The sequence below is a fragment of the Physeter macrocephalus genome, chromosome 17 (genome assembly GCF_002837175.3).
Source record: "Physeter macrocephalus isolate SW-GA chromosome 17, ASM283717v5, whole genome shotgun sequence".
Taxonomy (NCBI): Eukaryota; Metazoa; Chordata; class Mammalia; order Artiodactyla; family Physeteridae; genus Physeter; species Physeter macrocephalus.
In genome coordinates this window covers 44,532,506-44,542,371 of record NC_041230.1, presented here as the reverse complement: position 1 = coordinate 44,542,371, position 9,866 = coordinate 44,532,506, and positions in this window count along the sequence as shown.

The window sequence follows — 9,866 nt, the reverse complement described above, 5'->3', positions numbered from 1 at the left end:
GGCTGGGCCCGTGAGCCATGGCCGCTGAGCCTGCACGTCCGGAGCCTGTGCTCCGCAACGGGAGAGGCCCCGGCAAGGGGGGGCCCGTATACCCAAAAAAAAAAAAAAAAAAAAAAAATTCCCTTGTGCTTCATCCTTCCTCCCTTCCCCCCAACCCCTGTAACCACTAATCTTTCTACTGTCTCTATAGTTTTTTGTGTCTGTAGTTTTCCACAGTGACAAATAGTGGATAATAAAATATGTATCCTTCTCAAACTGTCAGACTGCCTTCTTTCACATAGCAATATGCATTTAAGAGTCTTCCGTATCTTTTTGCGGTTTGATAGTTCATTTCTTCTTGTCACTGAATAATACGGATTCCATTGTATGGATGTGCCAACGTTTATCCCTTTCCTATTGGTGAACATCTTGATTGCTTCCAGTTTTGGCAATTACGAATAAAACTGCCATAAACACTTCTGTGCAGGTTTTGGGTGTGTGTTTATGGAGTTTTCATTTGGGTAAATGCCAAGGAGTTTGATTGCTGGATTATATGGTAAGATAACGTTTAACTTTATAAGAAACTGTCAAATTGTCTTCCAAAGTGATTGTACCATTTTGCATTCATACTAGCAATGAATGAGAGTTTCTGTTGTTCTGCATTCTCACCAGCTTTTGTATTGTGAATTTTTTGGATTTTAACCATGCATATTTCGGACAAATCCTACTTGGTCATGATGTATAATTTTTTATTCATTGTTGGATTCAGTTTGCTAATATTTTGTTGAGGACTTTTGCATGTTTGTTCAGAAGTGATACTGGTCTCTGGTTTTCCTTTTGTGATGTTGTTACCTGGTTTGGGGGATCAGTGTAACGCTACCTTCACAGGATGTGTTAGAAAGTATTCCCTCTGCTTCTATTTCCTGGATGACGTTGCAGAGAATTGGTGTCATTTCTTCTTTAAATGGTGAAATCATTTAGAACTACTGCTTTCATTTTTGGAATTTTATTTATTAGTAATTCAAAATCCTTAAAATATATAGTCCTATTCAGACTATCTATTTCTTTTTGTTGGAGTTTCAGTAGTTTCTGTCCAATTGGTCCATTTTATCTAAGTTATCAAATTTGTGGGCATAGAGTTATATATAATATTCCTTTATTATCCTTTTATTGTCCATGAGATCAGTAGTGATCAGTTTTATCCATTTTTTACTTCATGTATTCTGATGCTCTATTGTTAGGAACATGCATATTAAGGATTGTTAATGACTTCTTGGAGAATCGACCCTGTTTTAATTATGTAATACCTCTTTTTATCCCTGATAACTTTCCTTGTTCTGAAGTCTGCTTTGCTTAAAAGTAACATAGTTATTCCAGTTTTGATTGATGTTAAGATGGTATAACTTTCTATATCCCTTTACTCTTCATTTATCTGCATCTTTATATTTTAAAGGGCTTACTTATAGACAATAGGTAGATGGGCCTTGTTTTTTTTACCCACTTTGACAATTCCTGTTATTTTAATTGGTATATGTAGGCCATTCACATTTAAAGTGATTATTGACATAGGTGGATTAAAATCTACCATATTTCTATTTGTTGCACTTTTTCTTGTTCCTTTGTTTTAATCTTCCCCTCTTTTTCTGCCTCTCTGGTTTTTGGGGTTTTTTTAAATTTATTTATTTATTTTATTTATTTATTTTTGGCTGTGTTGGGTCTTCGCTGCTGCACACAGGCTTTCTCTAGTTACGGCAAGCGGGGGCTACTCTGTTGCAGTGCGCAGGCTTCTCAATGCGGTGGCTTCTCATTATGGAGCACGGGCTCTAGGCGCGCAGGCTTCAGTAGTTGTGGCACGCGGGCTCGGTAGTTGTGGCTCACGGGCTCTAGACCACAGGCTCAGTAGTTGTGGCGCACAGGCTTAGTTGCTCCACAGCATGTGGGATCTTCCCGGACCAGGGATCGAACCCATGTCCCCTGCATTGGCAGGTGGATTCTCAACCACTGTGCCACCAGGGAAGCCCCTGCCTCTCTGGTTTTAATTGAGCATTTTATATGATTCCATTTTCTCTGCCCTCCTAACATATCATACTTCTTTTTAAAATTTTTTTTCTGGTTGCCATAAAATTTACAGTATTCTTTTACAACTAATCCAAATCCTCTTTGAAATAACACTATACCACTTCATGAATACTGCAGGTATCTTGTAACAGAATATTCTCAACTCCCCCTCCCATCCCTTATAACATTGCTATCACTTCACTTATCCCTATCTATAATCGCCCAATATGTTGCTATTACTTGAACAGCTATTTATCTATTGGATCAATTAAGAATAACAAAAATAAAAGATCCTATTTCACCTTCATATATTCCTTCCCTGATCCAATTCCTTTCCTTATGTACATTTGAGTGCCTGACCTACATCATTTTCCTTCTCAGAACTTCTCTTTAACATTTCTTGCAAGGCAGGTCTACTGTCAACAATTTTCATCAGCTTCCTTTATTTGACAAAGTCTTTATTTCTCTTTCACTTTTGAAGGATGGTTTGTCTAGATACAAAATTCTAGGTTGGTGGGTATTTTTTTTTAACACTTTAAACAATTTCACTACATTCTCTTCTTGTGTGCCTTGTTCCTGAACAAGGAGTCGGATGTAATCTTTGTACAGCTTCCTCTATAGATTAGTCCCCCACCCTCCTGACTTTGATTTTCTGTCGTTTGAATATGATATGAACAGGTATAAATTTTTTGATATTTATCCTACTTGGTGTTATCTGGGCTTGTTGATTCTGTCATTTGGTGACTGTTATTAATTTGAAATAGTGTCAGCTTTATTACTTCAAATATTTCTTCTACTCCTTTCTCATTTTCTTTTCTATCCGTTACTCCCATTACATATGTGCAGCTGTCCCACAGTCCTCGGATATTCTGCTCCATTTTTTTCCTTTTTTTTTTTTTTTTTGTTTTTTTTGTTTTTTTCAGTTTGAGAATGGTATGTTGTTTGCTAGTATCCTATTCTTTTTTTTTGAAAAAAAATGATTCATAGATTTCAAATTCATAGTCCTAATCCCCAGTATCTCAGAATGTGACTCTATTTGGAGATAGGGTTTTTAAAGAGATAATTAAGTTGAGGTCATTATGGTAGTCCCTAATCCAATGTGATGGGTGTCCTTATTATAATAAGAAGAAGTTACAGAGGGAAAGCAATGTGAAGACACAGGGAGAAGAAAGTCATGTACAAGTCAAGGAGAGAAGTCTTGGAAGAAACCAATCCTGCAGACACACTGATCTCAGATTTTTAGCCTCCAAGATTGAGAGAAAATAAATTTCTATTGCTTAAGCCACCCAGTCTGTGGTACTTTGTATGGCCAACCTAGCAAACTAATATAAACACCAATCAGTATTAAGGCTTTAAGGACCTTAAAAACAAGTGCTTTCAATGTACATTCATATATCTACACTTCAGCACAAAACTTTTATTTTGAAACCAGTGTTTTCTCTTTGACTATACAGAAGCCATTCTTGAGGTTATTTGATGCAGTAATGAACAGGGAAATTTAGACAGAAATGTATCCCCTATCACACAGGTTTCACGTAGCTCAAACTGCTGGATGCTTCTTGGTGACTAAGAATTTTTATAATCCCCGAATAATACCAAGGTTAAAACCAAGTCCATGAGAATAGCTGTGGGGCTATGCATGGGCCTCATGGTATCTCATTATTTTCAAAGTCTCCCAGGGACTGGGCCGAATGCCCACACAAAAGGGAAATAATGTAGAGAAGACTGGGTGATAAGACTCAGGAGAATTGCAAACAAGGATTTTACTGAGTATTTCTGTTATAGCTCTATCCTGCAGTATAAAGACTTCAATTCTGCTCTAGACTCAACTACCAACTAGAGGAGGAAGCCAGGCAATTCCCTTCACTTTACAAGGGGTGCTCATGTGTTTTCTCATGGGTGAAACAAAAGGATCAATCCACTAGCCAATCTCTAAGGCTGTTTATAGCTCTCAAAATTTATAAATCATAAAAGTTTAAGAGGATGGTATTCAATGAGGAGTTCCATGGTGATGGACTTAGAAGAAGCTTGAGTCAATCTTTCCATGGCATCCATATGACTAGACAAGTGTGCATGAAAAAACCAAAGGCAAAGCAGTCATCCCACTGTAATACAAGTCATGCAACTGAGGTGATATCAGTGAAAATGTCAGAACGAGAGCCTCTGAAAATGTATCCCTTCATAAAAGTAACGAAAAAAACTGGCAGAATTTGTCAGAATCAACTTTTTCAGACCTATGGATACTAACCAAAGAATTGTAGTTACCCAAAGAGCATTTGTTCAAGAAAAATGGCTAACGACTTCCCTGGTGGCACAGTGGCTAAGAATCCGCCCGCCATTGCAGGGGACACAGGTTCGAGCTCTGGTTCGGGAAGATCCCACATGCCACGGAGCAACTAAGCCTGTGGGCCACAACTACTGAGCCTGTGCCCTAGAGCCCGCGAGCCACAACTACTGAAGCCCACGCGCCTAGAGCCTGTACTCCGCAACAAGAGAAGTTACTGCAGTGAGAAGCCCATGCACTGCAATGAGAAGCCCGTGCACTGTAATGAAGACCCAACACAGCCAAAAATAAAAATAAATAAAATAAATAAATCTATTAAAAAAAAAGAAAAATGGCTAAATAGTCATGAAAGCAGCAAGCTTTGTGGTATTTTAACTTGCCCTAGTACCATCCTCCACTGCCCATCTCAACAGTAGCCTTGGAAACCAACAGTCTGCACTCCTATTGCCAGATGGAGCAAAAGACACCATCATGAAATACAACCCACAGTAGAAAATATCCACAAATCATATATCTAATAAGGATATAGTAGCCAGAATATATAAAGAACTTACAATTCATAATGAAGGACAAATAAACCAAACAAAAAATGGGAAAAGGTTCAAATAGACATTTCTATAGATAGATACACAGGTAGGATGGATAGATAAATAGATAAGCAGATAGATAGATAGATAGATAGATAGGGCAAATAAGCATGAGTGCTCATCATTCATTAGAGAAATAAAAATCAAAACCATAATGAAATACCACTTCACACCCAATAAAATGGATATATATTTTTTTAATGGGAAATAACAAGTGTTGACAAGGATGTGGGGAAATTGGATCCTTATATATTGCTGATGGGGATGAAAAACTGCACAGCTGTTGTGGGAAACAGTTTGTCTATTCCTCAGAAGGTTACCTGAAGCTACCATATGACAGCAATTCCACTCCTAGGAGAATATACTCAAGAGAACTGAAAACAAATGTTCACACAAAAACTTGTGCACAAATGTTCATAGCAGCATTATTCAGAATAGCCAAGAAATGGAAACAAAGCAAATGGTCATCAACTTATGGATTAAAAAAATGTAGTACTAACTAGCTATACAGTGGAATACAATTCAATGAAAGGGAATGAAGTACTGATACTTGCTGCTGAATCTTGAAAAGTTTTTGCTAAATGAAAGTAGTCAGACACAAAAGAGCACACATTATATATCATTTTATGTGAAATGTCCAGAATAAGCAAATCCATAGAGACAGAAAGTACATTAGTAGTTTCATCTTTTTTGGATTAATGAAATATTCTGGAGTTAGTCATGATAGTGGCACAACCTTATCAATGTACTCAAAACCACTGAAATGTACACTTTAAAATGATAAATTCTGGGACTTCCCTGGTGGCGCAGTGGTTAAGACTCCACACTCTCAATGCAGAGGGCTCAGGTTCGATCCCTGGTCAGGGAACTAGATCCCACATGCATGCTGCAACTAAGAGTTCGCATGCCACAACTAAGGAGCCCAAGCGCCACAACTAAAAGGCCTGCAAGCTGCAACTAAGGAGACCGCCTGCCACAACTAAGGAGCCATCGAGCCGCAACTAAGGAGCCCACGTGCCACAACTAAGGAGCCAGCAAGCTGCAGCTAAGGAACCCGTGAGCTGCAACTAAGGCGCCCATGAGCCACAACAACTAAGACCTGGTGCAACCGAATAAATAAATAAATAAATTTTTTAAAAAGATAAATTTTATGGTATGTTAATTACATATCAACAACAACAATGAAACCAGACACACAATTAAACCAAATATTGCTACTGATTCCAAACGATTGGCCATGGGCTTCCCTGGTGGCGCAGTGGTTGAGAGTCTGCCTGCCGATGCAGGGGACACGGGTTCGTGCCCCGGCCCGGGAGGACCCCACATGCCGCGGAATGGCTGGGCCCATGAGCCATGGCTGCTGAGCCTGCGCGTCCGGAGCCTGTGCTCCGCGACGGGAAGAGGCCATGGCAGTGAGCCCGTGAGCATGGCTGCTGAGCCTGCGCGTCCGGAGCCTGTGCTCCGCGACGGGAAGAGGCCATGGCAGTGAGAGGCCCACATACCGCAAAAAAAACAAAACAAAACAAAAGATTGGCCTTAAACATGGGGCAAACAAGCTACATCAATAAGAATGAATAGGACGCCAGCACTGTGGCTTCTCTGGTTCTGACACATATTCTCAATCTTTCCGAAGTCCAATAGTGTTGCCAATAAAGCATTTTCATTTTAAGCTTCATAATAAGCTGGTCCATTGTTATCATTATTCCTTTCCTGACATGTGATTTTATTTTATTTCCACAACATAGTAAATTTTGATAGATCACAGTAATTTCAATCCATGAGGATCTTTCAATGTAGGAGTGAATTAGAAAGATATTTTTTGTCTATTTGAGATAACAGGTCTTGGCACCATGCTTCGGGCAAAAGAGTGAACTGAAGTTTAAGTTTCCTTTTAGATCACAATTTTTATAACGTCAGAAAAATTCTTGCCTAAAAACAATCCGAATTATTCAACTGCAAGATATTCTATATTCACCTCATTCAGCCTGAGGGAAAGAACAAAGTCAGCAGCTGGAGAAACTTCTAAGTTTGAGGCCCATTCATCGTCTCATTAGGCCCTTCTAAGTCACCAACGCCTGAGTTCAACATCAACACACTCAGAGAGAAAACGCAAGTAAAAGGTTTCTGAAAAGCTTTCTATTATGTCGTATTTGCAAAGGTAATTCTCACGTGGAAAGAAGCTGTAAGAAATTCAAGTCATGAAATTTAAACACCGGGTCCAATAATTACTACCATTCTATCCTACCCGTATCAGTCAATTAAATTTAACTAACTCTCCAAATTAGCGTTAGATAGCACTTAATCCCAATTTGATAAAAAAAATGTTTACTTTGTGTATATCCTTGTTTCTATGAAAAAGAAGTTTCTTGCTCTGATTATGAATCTTAGAGAATCGAAAGATTCAAAGCTCTTTGCCTCAAAAGCTGTTTATTATAGAGCAAGGTTTGTATTCATTTTAAGGTGGCTCCATGGGGGTATTTACCCAAAGGGGTTTATTTACTGAACTATCCAGAGATATTCAGTATGAGATGATTTCAAACATAGAGGAAACCACTGACATTATCCATGAGCAACTTTGGTAACAAGTTTATATTTAATCAGGTCTTTCTTAGCTTCAGTCTCTTATGTGCAAGGCCTGACCCTTGACACACACACAGAGCCCACTGGGATTTTGCAACACTGTGGTCCTGCTTAATAAATGATTCTTTTCTTAGTCTTTATTGAGATATAATTAATATACAAAAAAATCGCTCCATTAATATTTACATCTTGATAAGCTCAGACATATACTTACACCTGTGATACTCACCACAACCAAGGCTTTAAACATATCCATCGCCTTCCAAATTTTCTTTGTGTTCTTTTGTGAGTTTCTTGTTTATTTGTTTGTTATCAGTTTAGGGGGTCAGGAGATCTAACCTCTTAACATATTTTAACGCACATGCACAATAATGTATTGTTAACCATAGGTACTACTTGAATAAATGTTTTTTTATATTGATGATGACAATGTGTATGACATCAGGTACTATTACCCACATTCATGCATTCACGTAATCAATGATTTTGTATCGATCACTCAGTTTGTGCCAGGCCCTGTCTTGGCACTGGTGACAGGATGATAAAGAAGGAAAACACAGCCCCTGACCTCATGCAGGTTTTTGTTTGTTTGGTTGTTTGTTTGTTCTCTCATGCAGTTTTATACTTTAGTGAGAGGAGAGAGAAAATACACATAGCTTGAGTGAATAAGATGACTTCAAATACTGGTAAGTGCTATGGAGAAAATACAGTTGACTAATGAGACAGGAAGTGACAGAGCAAGACAATTCACAAAGGTTCACTTAAGTGAAGAGAGAGTGATCAGCTCGTCAGGCCTTCTTGCCCCTGCAAAAACCAGTGGAGCTCCTACACGGAGAACACTGTAGGAACATGAAATACGCAAGTAGCAGAGGCCTGAAGGCCAGGTAAGGAATCAGTGACCCAATAAAAACATTCAACTCACATCAGGTTTACGCTGGGTTCTGCTTCAAAAAGTCTCCGTTAGATTTGGTACACACGTAGCTCTATCCTGTTTCAGCTTTCAGAAGGTATCTGCCTAAAGACTAGCCACTATTCTGATATCTCACACTGAGAAAAACCACCCTTGCGATTTTATCTGGAAGACAGAATTCAAGAACTGTGAATTCTGAAGTATGTCACTGAACTGTTGATATCACCATCATACTCAGAAGTAAGAAGTGGAATGTAATTTTTTTTTGGTAGAAATTTGTTTATTTTAAGGGCTTCCCTGGTGGCACAGCGGTTAAGAATCCACCTACCAATGCAGGAAACACAGGTTCAAGCCCTGGTCCGGGAAGATCCCACATGCTGTGGAGCAACTAGGCCAGTGCTCCACAACTACTGAGACTGCGCTCTAGAGCCCGTGAGCCACAACTACTGAGGCCCGCACGTCTAGAGCCTGTGCTCTGCAACAAGAGAAGCCACCACAATGAGAAGCCCGCGCACCACGACGAAGAGTAGCCCCCGCTCACTGCAACTAGAGAAAGCCTGCGCCCAGCAACAAAGACCCAACTCAGCCAAAAATAAATAAATAAAATAAATAAATTTATTTTTTAAAAAAAGCAATTTATTTATTTTTGGCTTTTTTTTTTAACATCCTTATTGGAGTGTAGTTGCTTTACAATGTTGCATTAGTTTCTGCTGTATAACGAAGTGAATCAGCTATATGTATACGTATATCCCCATATTCCCTCCCTCTTGCGTCTCCCTTCCACCCTCCCTATCCCACCCCTCTAGGTGGTCACAAAGCACCGAGCTGATCTCCCTGTGCTATGTAGCTTCTTCCCACTAGCTATATTACATTTGGTAGTGTATATATGTCAATGCTATTCTCTCACTTTGTCCCAGTTTACCCTTCCCCCTCCCCCATGTCCTCAAGTCCATTCTCTACGCCTGCATCTTTATTTCTGTCCTGCCCTTAGGTTCATCAGAACCTTTTTTTCTTTTAATATTCCATATATATGTGTTAGCATACGGTATTTGTTTTTCTCTTTCTGACTTACTTCACTCTGTATGACAGTCTCTAGGTCCATCCACCTCACTACAAATAACTCAATTTCATTTCTTTTTATGGTTGAGTAATATTCCATTGTATATATGTGCCACATCTTCTTTATCCATTCATCTGTTGATGGACACTTAGGTTGCTTCCATGTCCTGGCTATTGTAAATAGAGCTGCAATGAACATTTTGGTACATGACTCTTTTTGAATTATGGTTTTCTCAGGGTATATGCCCAGTAGTGGGATGGCTGGGTGAGATGGTAGTCCTATTTTTAGTTTTTTAAAGAACATCCATACTGTTCTCCATAGTGGCTGTATCAATTTACATTCCCACCAACAGTGCGAGAGGGTTCCCTTCTCTCCACACTCTCTCCAGCATTTATTGTTTGTACATTT